The sequence below is a fragment of the Sipha flava genome, unplaced genomic scaffold, assembly GCF_003268045.1.
Source record: "Sipha flava isolate LNK unplaced genomic scaffold, YSA_version1 574_pilon_pilon, whole genome shotgun sequence".
NCBI classification, from domain to species: Eukaryota; Metazoa; Arthropoda; class Insecta; order Hemiptera; family Aphididae; genus Sipha; species Sipha flava.
The window spans coordinates 108,066-118,802 of NW_020273554.1; the positions used below are offsets into that span (position 1 = coordinate 108,066).

Genomic DNA, 10,737 nt, shown 5'->3' on the forward strand with positions numbered 1-10,737 from the left:
CGTACTAAAGGAAGAATATAAATTTTAAAATTTTGTGAACGAGTTGGAAATGAAGGAAAAATTGAATGCATTTGCTGTGGTGCAATTTTCAGTATTGATCATGGCGGAAAATCTGACATAAAACAACATATTGGTACTAAACGTCATAAATTAACTGTAGAATCAAGTAAAAGTATGAAAGTTATTCAATTTTTTGGAAATAAAATGTATGTTATTGCTGATAAATTACATTATATAAATGAAGGTACTTGGGCTTATCATGTTTGCCAACACAATCAAAGTTTTTCATCAATGGATTGTACGTCAGGTTTACTATGTAAAATGTATGGCAGTTAATTTACTTGTGATGCTACTAAAACACAAACAATAATTGTAAATGTATTGTTCCCTTATGCAATTAACTTAATAAAAAATCATTTAAATGCTGCTAATTTTGTGACAGTAATGATTGATTCGTCTAACCATAAAGATTTAAAGATTGTTTCACTTTTAGTACGTTATTTTTTGCCAGAAACAGGTGTAAAAACTGTTATAATAGAATTTACTGATTTGCTCGGGGAAACAGCGTTACAAACTATGTTTGGGAATTGTTAAAAAAATAGAAAATTGTGGAAAATTGAAAAAAAAAATAATTGTATTATCAGCAGACAATACCCATACAAATTTTGGAGGTATAGTTAGATAAGGGAAAGTTACCTTTTCACTCATTTAAATCGTAATGTTAAAAATTATATGATTGGAATCGGATGGTCACTACACATATTGAACAACGCCATTCAAAGTGCATCAGATACATTACCAATTGATCTAGTGGCGCAAATCATTTTTTTACGATGGGAGAAAACTTGAACGATACCCACCTACCTACCCAAATACATTAACCATTATTTTTTAGAGTACCAAAAATCCAAGAAATATCAAGCTTTCCGGCTTACCAAAGTAAAATTATGATATTGCGTATAAATAAGTCAACAAAATATATTGTTGACAACAAATAGCTCAACTTTAATCAAAAAATAATTAATACAAGTACCTCTGTTTAAAAAAATATAATAGATAAAAACAAATAAATAATAACAAACAAATGTCCACATAATATGTATGTAATAAAAAAATAAAAATAAAATAAACGTCTTAGAACATTTAAGAGAAGCGGGGTGGATGTAGAAAATGCATCAATGATATTATTATTATTTATTGGTATGTCCGATTCACTAGCTATGATTATTAAAGAGTCCAATCTATCTTCAGTCATAGTACTTCTAAGTTTATTTTTTACTTCGGAAAGCTTTGAAAAACTACTTTCGGTGGTTACACTAGCTATAGGTAAAGTTATACCTATTTTTAGTGGCTATATACAAAATAGGAAATACTGTTGATAGACCATTTACGAGTAATACTTGCAAAACTGTAGCTATGCTAGTTCCATTAACTGGAAGTGTGCTTTCATTTTGATCTATTAGCAAAAGATCTTTATCAGACTCATCTGTTGTATCCAGTAGTTCAAAGTTTTCACTTTCGTCAAGTTCTTCCATTTGTAATTTTTTTTTTTGTTTGAATGTAATATTGTTGGCAAAAATTTATTTTTTTCAAAGTTAAAATAGCATTTAGTAAATTGTACATATTCTTTCAAAAGATCATTCAGTTGCGTTCTCTCACTGGACGCGGTGTAGAACATTCAGTTCCCCCCGGCCTCTCAACTGGATACGGCAGTTCGCCTGGCAACCGCACTGCTATCGGTGGTTGGAAATTTATTAAGAGGTAGGATATAATTACATATTCAACGAAAAGAGTGCCCGTGGCTAAACGCCGCTCTACTACCTACATATTATTACATACAATTATTCATTTTCTAACATTATGTTACATTATGTACGAAAATTGAAAATTTAAATTAAAAAAAAAAAAATTTATAAATTTATAGTAATAGCTATAAAACCAGCTATGCTTTGTACTTATTTTAAAACAAGGTATGTTAAAATTAGAGGGGTCACTGCCCCTCCTAATTTATTCTAGGAGGAAATTCCCCTCTTGATCCCCCCCCCCCCCGTTTACGCCTATGAATCCTGCGATGGCTCTGGAACGCCAATAAGCTATAGAAGGCATGGATAAGCCGGAAATGGAAGTATTACTTAAAAAAATAAATGTATCTAGAAGGTATATTATAATCTAAAAGCATGTATCAATTATTAATATTTTTTATTAATTAATATGAAACAAATACCTTCATGAAATTTAGAAAAATGTATCATAAGTATATGTACTTAATAAACATATTATTATACTAGCTATTATAGTCGTTACTATGAATTTTTCAATATCTTAGTTACTGAAAAACTAGATTACTAACAATTTCATGAACAAATTACAACGTTTAATTTTTACTTAATAAAAATAATTTGTTTACCAATTTAAATTGTATTCATAAATCCATTCTTCTCCTTTAAAAATCAAAATGACTGATAATGAGCTTAAACGTAAACAATTTTTGGAGAAACATGAAGAAAGAATAAGATTACAATGGTTAAATTATTTGGCGAAAAACGACGAAAACCTAAAGAATGACCAAGAAGTACCGAAAAAATTATTGGCCGAAATAGCTGAACTGGAAAACGATTTAGAATTAGGAAGAGTAAAAATCAAACAGATGAAGTTAGAGTTGCTGGAAAAGGAACAAAAAGAAAAAAAGAATGGGTTTTCTCGAAATACCGAAAACCAGTTGGTACCTAGTCAAGAAACGGAATTACCATACATGTATCCGATATCAAACAACGTTAAAAATCAACTATACACAGGTACAGTTGTTGTAACGTAATTGAATTGGAAAATGAAGGCACTTTAACAACAGTATAAAACAATTCATTTTTATCCTGAGATTTTGGTAGATGAGTCTTTTATATTAAAAGGAATAAATGTTTTCAAAAAAAAGTGATTTTGTAATTGGTGCATTCGGAATATCATTATTTTAATTTATTGATACATTATTACATTTTGTCAACATTTAAAAATCACTTTTAAACAAAATTGTGATAACATATACGAGTACTCAATATTTTCTTGCACTAGTTAGATAACGCATGATGAACATTGTATTACATTTTGAAGATTTTTTTGTTGAACTAAAATAATGTTTTTATCGACATTTCAAGGAAAAGCAAAAAATGCAAATATTCATTAATAGCAAAAATAAATAATAAAATACTACATAACGAAAAATTTCAAATTATTTTGGAATTATACCATATCTATGAACAGTCAGTTTTTAGCATTAAATAAAAATTTCAGGTTTCTAAAAATCTAAAAATAATAATTTTTAGGTTTTATATATAAATTGTGCCCTATGTCCGTAGGATTTATGTGAATCTACATAAGCCAATATTAAAAAATGGCAATATTTTATCAAATAAATACATTATTTGCAATAAGAAATATTTATTATATTTAGGTTTATAATACATAATCATTATACTATACTCGTATATATTGCCAAATTCATTTTAATTCTTGTATAGAATACTATAACTTATTGTTTTAAAATTCGTTCATAACCAGAGCATTATTATTGATTATTTTCCAGCAAAGTGGACTTTCCTAAGTTGTTTATTATATACTACATATACCATACATATGTACATATCGCTTCTTCAGCGGAACAATGACGTAAGTGCAAATTTAATAATTCTTCAGAAAACGTAATTTAAAGTTTTAATTATTTTATTTGTATATAATAAATGATAGAAATAATCAATCAATATTTTTACTGTAAAAAAGTTAGTCTAGTTTAAGACTACATAATTGGTTTTTGTAAAAAAAAAAAAAAACTACCATTTAACAGCTAATAAAAATATTATTTTTATATTATATTATAATATAGCAATTGTGTTATTACTCCTCCAGAAAATGTTAAAATTATAAGAATTTTTGACAATTTATAATAACAATACGAATAACGAAATCTTCATATATAATAATAATATTTGATGTCAGTACACTTTGAAATCATCACTATTTATTTTATGTATGACTCTTGACGGGTTTGATAATTTTCTTAGTTTAAACTTAGTAGTATTATGTTGTTCAACAATGCAATACGATGCCCCCGTTGATGTACTGGGCTACAAATGTTCAGCGTCAGTCAAAATCTCAGAAACATCAGCTAAATAAATATAAAGCAACATGCAAAAAAAGTGCACTTTTAAATTTCATAATTTGAAATGATTATTAATAAGACAAAAGGATCTAAATAATTATTACTAGAAGAGTATTAGTTTTATAAGTAAAGCTATATAAATACGCAAAAATGCAAGCACTTGTGTATTTATTTTAAGATTATTTTTATTGGATAGCAAAAAGTACGATAAAATTATTAATGAATTCAAATATCCATCAAAAAGTATTAAATTAAAAATAATAAGTCCTAAAATAAAAATAAAAAACTAATAATAATACGCATTTATTAGCAAAATATTATTATTAAAAAGCTAGTTTAATTATACTATAAAATCAAGCTTACCATTAGGCAAAATATTATCATTGTTTGGTATTTGTTTTGAACTGGTGGAACATGTTTTTTTTTTTTTAATTCAACAGCGACCAAACTGCACTCTAGTGGTCAAATATAGGTTTTATGCTTACATCATTATTCTATCGGATAAAATTATATTTTTTCGTTCTGTTATAGTACTTATGGTAATAATTCAAAAATTTGCACTTACGTCGTTGTTCCGCCGGAGATGCGATATACAGCAGACATTTTTTTGAAAATTTTGTCATTTAGATCAAATAATCGATTTTAACTTTATTCATTATTTGCTTATAATCGTGAACATTAATCACATTCAAATCGAATAGTGTCATCAAGCGTAGCGTTTTTTAAATGTTCAAAAAAATAAAAATAAATGTTATTGCACAGTTCGTATCTACATAAAAAAAAAACCGATAAGGTACATAGCATATACTTAGGACAAATCAAATTGAAAAAATACGTATAATAATAATAGTAATAATATATTAGTCATACCGCATATTGACGATAGTAATACGAACTTAATATACAATAATCGTGATTTTGTATGAATATGCCGCAGGTATAAGCAATAACGGAGAAGGCCGAGAACGTTATTTAAAAACGAGAAATACGTTGATGCCAAATCAAAAGTACAGGATTAACCCTACAAGTAACAGTGTATACGGATGGGACACCGAAAAAATGAAAATGAGTAACGTCCCGATTTACGGCAGGAAACAGTCTTTGAAGTTTTCGACGCTTAGTAAGCACGGGTTGAATTTTAACACAGAGTCTCCCTAGACTCGGTAACCGTATTTGTATTTTAAATGTGAATAAATCGACATCTAATGTTACACTATTCATTAGGGGGTAGTGTTATTATGTTTTTTGTTTAATTCGATGTTCCTTAAATAAGATAAATAGATGCCCAATAAGTTGTCACCCAGCGCGATTGGTTTAGAGGTCCAGGGTCTCTCGATGCCAAATTGTCTGAGCAACGACCAGACTTGCGTGATTGCGTGGGCAATATCAAATAAAAACTTTTGAGTTGTGCTCAAAAGATTCAAATCAAAATCTGGAATTTCCGCATCGATTTTTTGAAATTTCACTACCTGAAGACTTAAGCAGTGCACAAACTATGTTCCAATGGGGCCGCTGAAAGATGTTGGTTCAGTCGTTGATCCATCAATACTCTGAAAAAGATGTCGAAGGAAAAGTTCATTGCCATGAAGCAAGCAAATTAACTTTTGCACTGGATATCTTAATTTTTTCTCTAGTAATGCGATTGCTCCTGCCTTCCAACCTATGTTGACGTTGGTTCCGTCACATCCAATGGCGCACAAATTCAATGCAGGTAGGTTCTGCAAATATTCAAAGACAACACTATCGATTTGTTCCCCTGTTCCGCTGCCAGTGTTAAATACGTTAAATATTTTTCGTTTGGTTGGGATAACACAGACATGTGCTCTTCAATTGTACTGATTGTGCGACTCTTATCTCGGGTTTTAAAAACGGTTTTAGTCTCATCCTTTTTTCTATCAAAATATATTGCTATCACCGTGTTGGTCTGGAGAGACATTGACGCTTCTTCCCGTTTTTCAGTTCTTATCTTTGATATCTGTCTATTAAGTATAATTTTATTAACAAGCAAATTGGAATCACTGCCAGTAATCAGTTTATAATTCTGCAGAGCTTCAGATATAATTGCTGCTTCCGCGCCTCTGAATACTCCAAATCGGTTGATTGCTACAGATGCGTTTTTAAGTTTTTTGTAATTATACGAGGGTGGGCTGATATGTAATGCCTCTTATCTCATAGTTATTTTTAAATTTACGATAACATTTTAATTTATAATAGATTTAATAGTTTATGTCGTTGGTTTAGTTTGTGCGAAGACGCGATAGTGTAATGTTATTATTTTATTATTTGCGCAATCTATAATGACGGCTCCTTCAGATGTTGGTTTTGCAAACAAATCAGAGTTTTAATTTACTCCTTTGTCTATTAAACGATGTAGACGGAAAAAAATTATGTCCGACGAAATTAATCCTGATCATATTATCACCGATCCTAAATTAGAATATAAGGTTAATACGTTTTTTACAACAGTTGATGACTGCTATTATTGCAATTTAAGAAAGATTTCATTCTACAAGACAACATTTACTTAAAGATATTTCGCTTTTTTCAACTTCTCGTCTCCGCCAAACAAAAAAGATAATTTTTCGTTACCTAAAGATGCCTTTAATACATTTTGTGAAGTTTATTGTAATTTTATGAATAGCTCTGATTTGAAAAGGGAATACATTCAATACTCAAACTCAATTTTTGAGTTTGATAAATCTGTAGGTTTTCACAAAACTTATGTACATGAAGAAAAAGATGAAAGTGAAAATAGGAAAATAGTGGAGACAATGAAGACAATTTTGCAAAAGAAGCAGGAGAAATAATATTTGATAATAAACAAAATTTACAAAATGTGGGAACATTACTTAATTTATTCCAAGTTTGTCATAAATCAGAATTGAAAATTGTTTTTCTGTGTTTATATGATGCACTGCATATTGTGAGTACATTACCGGTATTACACCGTAATAGTACAACACCGGAAAGAACAATTTCAAAACTAAAAATTATTAAAAACCGGTTGAGAACTACAATATCCCAAGAGTGCTTGGAATATTTGATGCTCATATCTTGTGAATCTAATACAATTATCAATAATGAAAATGTCATAAGATATTTTTCTGAATTTAGTACTGTTTTAAAAAATATTTAATTCAAAATCTCTATAAATCTATAAAATATTTTGTAATTTTTATTAAGTACAATATATTGATGTGTTATTATTTATTTTTGTTTTGTAATTTTTAAATAATACTGTACCCCAAAGTTAGATTATTATTTTTAAGTACATAAATGCATTTTATTGAATAATTGACTTAATCGTGTGTTTAGATTAAAATACTAGAGAGACAGGTTTTAAAGGTGTTTTTGAGATTGAAGAAGTTGTCTGCGAGTGTAGCAAGTGGTTTTGGTAGAAGTAAAATTTTAAATGAATGTTATCAATATTTAATTGATAAACAAGTAGGTGGGTGGCTATTGATACCATACAATGCACGGTATAGTTCGTACAGTTTTATTTCTATACCGATGAACACCTATTATCGGTTTTTACAACCGTGTACAGTATAGTTTAAATAATGAATGAATACAATATAGTTCGAAGACGGAGACGGCCACACACCTTTATCCTTAGAAACTCCTAATACAGAAGAAAAATTAAACTGCTCAGACTTTTCTCATCATTGTGTACGGTTTTTAAAACGGCCGTTTTCGTCCCACACACTCTGGGTGTACAGTATACGAACTATACCGTACACCGTTGTAAAAGTCAATAGTGTATGGAACCTTTGGATCTTCTCTGTTGAGCAATGATGGTCGACGACTGAAAAATAACACATTTGACATTTTACGATATTATCGACACATCAAAATTTGCATTATGCAGAAATAACAGTTATTATATGGTTTTATTCGCAAATTTTTATAAAACGTTCTAGTTCTATATTTAAATATAAGTTCAGAGTGAGTGGTTCAATCATGTATTAAATACATCAAAATTTCAAAGTTACATTACATGGAATCGTTCAATTTCTTGTATACACACCGATTTCATACTCATATGACATATACATTATACCATTAAGATACTGAAAATTTGTAAAATTAACGATCAAGCAGTTAAATTTAATTATTATTATTAATTAAAGTTAATTAGGTCAATAATTAATATTATAAAATTACATTCAAGTTATCAATTTCTTTATAAATTATTTAAATTAATTTAAAATTATATTAGGCTTCATAATTAAAAATATGTTAAGAAACTATCGGCTTTTTTATTTTGATACCTACATACCTAAATCGACATTTGTAGACTATGTAGTACCGAATATACTGTTCAGACGTTGACCTGCTGGTTTAGATTCTACGTTATCGGTAACAAGTGGATATATCAAAGTTATGATGATATTTGCCATCCTTTAATTACGTTGCTAATTAACAATAATATAGATACCAGGCAACATATTCTAATAATACCCATATGGGCATGATATCAAGGTACCAAATATCAATTTATATAGAGTGTCTTGAAATTATATGACAAAAGTTACTACAATTATCAAATAGTTTTGAAACACTCTATATGTATACATCTTTAGCCTATATAAAAAAGAATATCAGATCCAAACCGTTTACACATTATTGGATCTCCAAACCGAATATACGTCTCTTATCCAAATATATCTATTTGATTTATCCAATTGGCAATAATTTGAATATTTATTAATACATATATACATAAATACATTTTAAAGTACTAAAGATATTTTTTTTAAATTTCGTTTTCGTAGAAGTGTTGTTGAAACGTAAAAATGTTTTTGATTTTCTATAAACCCTCCCCCCAAATGAAAATTATGTGTACGCCATTACAATATCCATAAGAGAATATTAACATTGTTAACTCTTCACCACTATTAAAAACAGTTGAGTACAATAATTGTGTAACATCCGTGGCGTAACTGGGAAAAACCTAGGGGGGCAAAATAATATATTTATTATTACCAAAACCCTGACACCCCTCCCCCTCACCAGTTAAAACATATTTTTATTGTATTTATTTTGTACACTATACCTAATTGTTTGATTTTACATAAGTCTTTTAAAACATTTTATGATTTAGATAAACATAAATTTTTGGTAGCATGTACTAGGTACCAATATTGTTAAATAATATCCATAAGAGTTCATTAATAAAAGATGCTATTTGTACTGTTGGATTATCTGGGGGGGGGGGGAAATTATACCTTTATCTCTTAAAAAATGTTCAGAGGGGGCACTTGGCCCCCCCCCTTGCCCCCCACAATTACGCCACTGTGTAACACCAAGTGTAAATGTACTTTCTGAATCATTTGATTCAATACAATCGGATGGAAATGTAACACCAATTACAAAGATAATATCTGATTCTTTGGTATCTATAAAAAGTTACAAATCTCCAGTAGATGGTCAGCAATCCAACATGGCTGTATATGAAAACAGATTACCAAAGGATATTAACTATTTTGGTCCGGTCTTAAAGAAGAATGGAAAACCATTGGAATATGTAGTTGGAATATACAATGATGTGAAAGATGTTACCGAGATAACAGAGCTATATTTCAGTGACTATGACACGATATCTGATTATACATCTGAAAAACTGAATAAAACGAGCAAAAAGTGTGGCTGAATAATTTTGTAATTGATATATTATTGGGTTTATTAAGAGAGATACATTGCAAACACAAGGATATTATAATTACAATATTGAGCTGTGCTATTTCAGGATTTTTGAATAATAATACTCAGCCTTCAAGGAAAACGACAAACCTAAAAACTATAATAGTTTCGGAAAAATGTTTACTAGTAATGTCATTGCATATAAACGGAAACCACTGGGTGATTGCTTTCGCAGATTTTAAAAATGGTAAATTTTACTTTATGGATTCATTTGGAAGTACAGAAAATAAATGTCGTCAATAGTTTATTCACTTACTCGGAGAGTTAAAAAAAAATCATGTATATGGAAAAATAGGAAATGTGTGGCTTAAGATGGAATAAAGATATTATACAACTATCCTATTCAAAAAGATAAATTTAACTGTGGAGTCTATGTGTTATACTATGCAGTGTGTATGTTAACAAATGACACTGAAAACGTTCATTTCAATAAAAACTTTAACCCAATGTTTCATAGAATGTACTTAAAAAAGCTGCTGTTAAAAAAATCATATATCATGCAGGGGCATATTTAGACTTACTTCTAAAGGGGGCGACTCAAATTTTTTCTTTAATTCAGGCTCAAAATTTACAAGTAAAATTGATGGTAATATTTATATCAGGTGAGTCCTTAATATTTGTGGTTTTTTTTTTTTTTTTAATCTAATATCGGATCCACTTAGAATGGTCTTTTGTGTAGTTCTTTTTTAACACCTATCTGTGTTTTGAAAGGTTCGCTTGTGTCTTACCTCATTTTTCACTAAGTTTTGACTGAGTCTTCAATCAAAATAATAAATATTATTTATCGTTATGAGACATATAAACGTTATAAGTAATTGAGTGTTTAACGCTATAAATAATTTAAACGTTTAAACAATTTTCCGTTAACCGTTATTGACAATTAA

General features: G+C 29.0%; 1 pseudogene; it reads left to right on the top strand.

Moving 5' to 3' along the window:
- The first annotated feature begins 2,455 nt into the window (after positions 1–2,455).
- Positions 2,456–10,352, top strand: LOC112691211 (annotated as a pseudogene).
- The last annotated feature ends 385 nt before the right edge of the window (positions 10,353–10,737 follow it).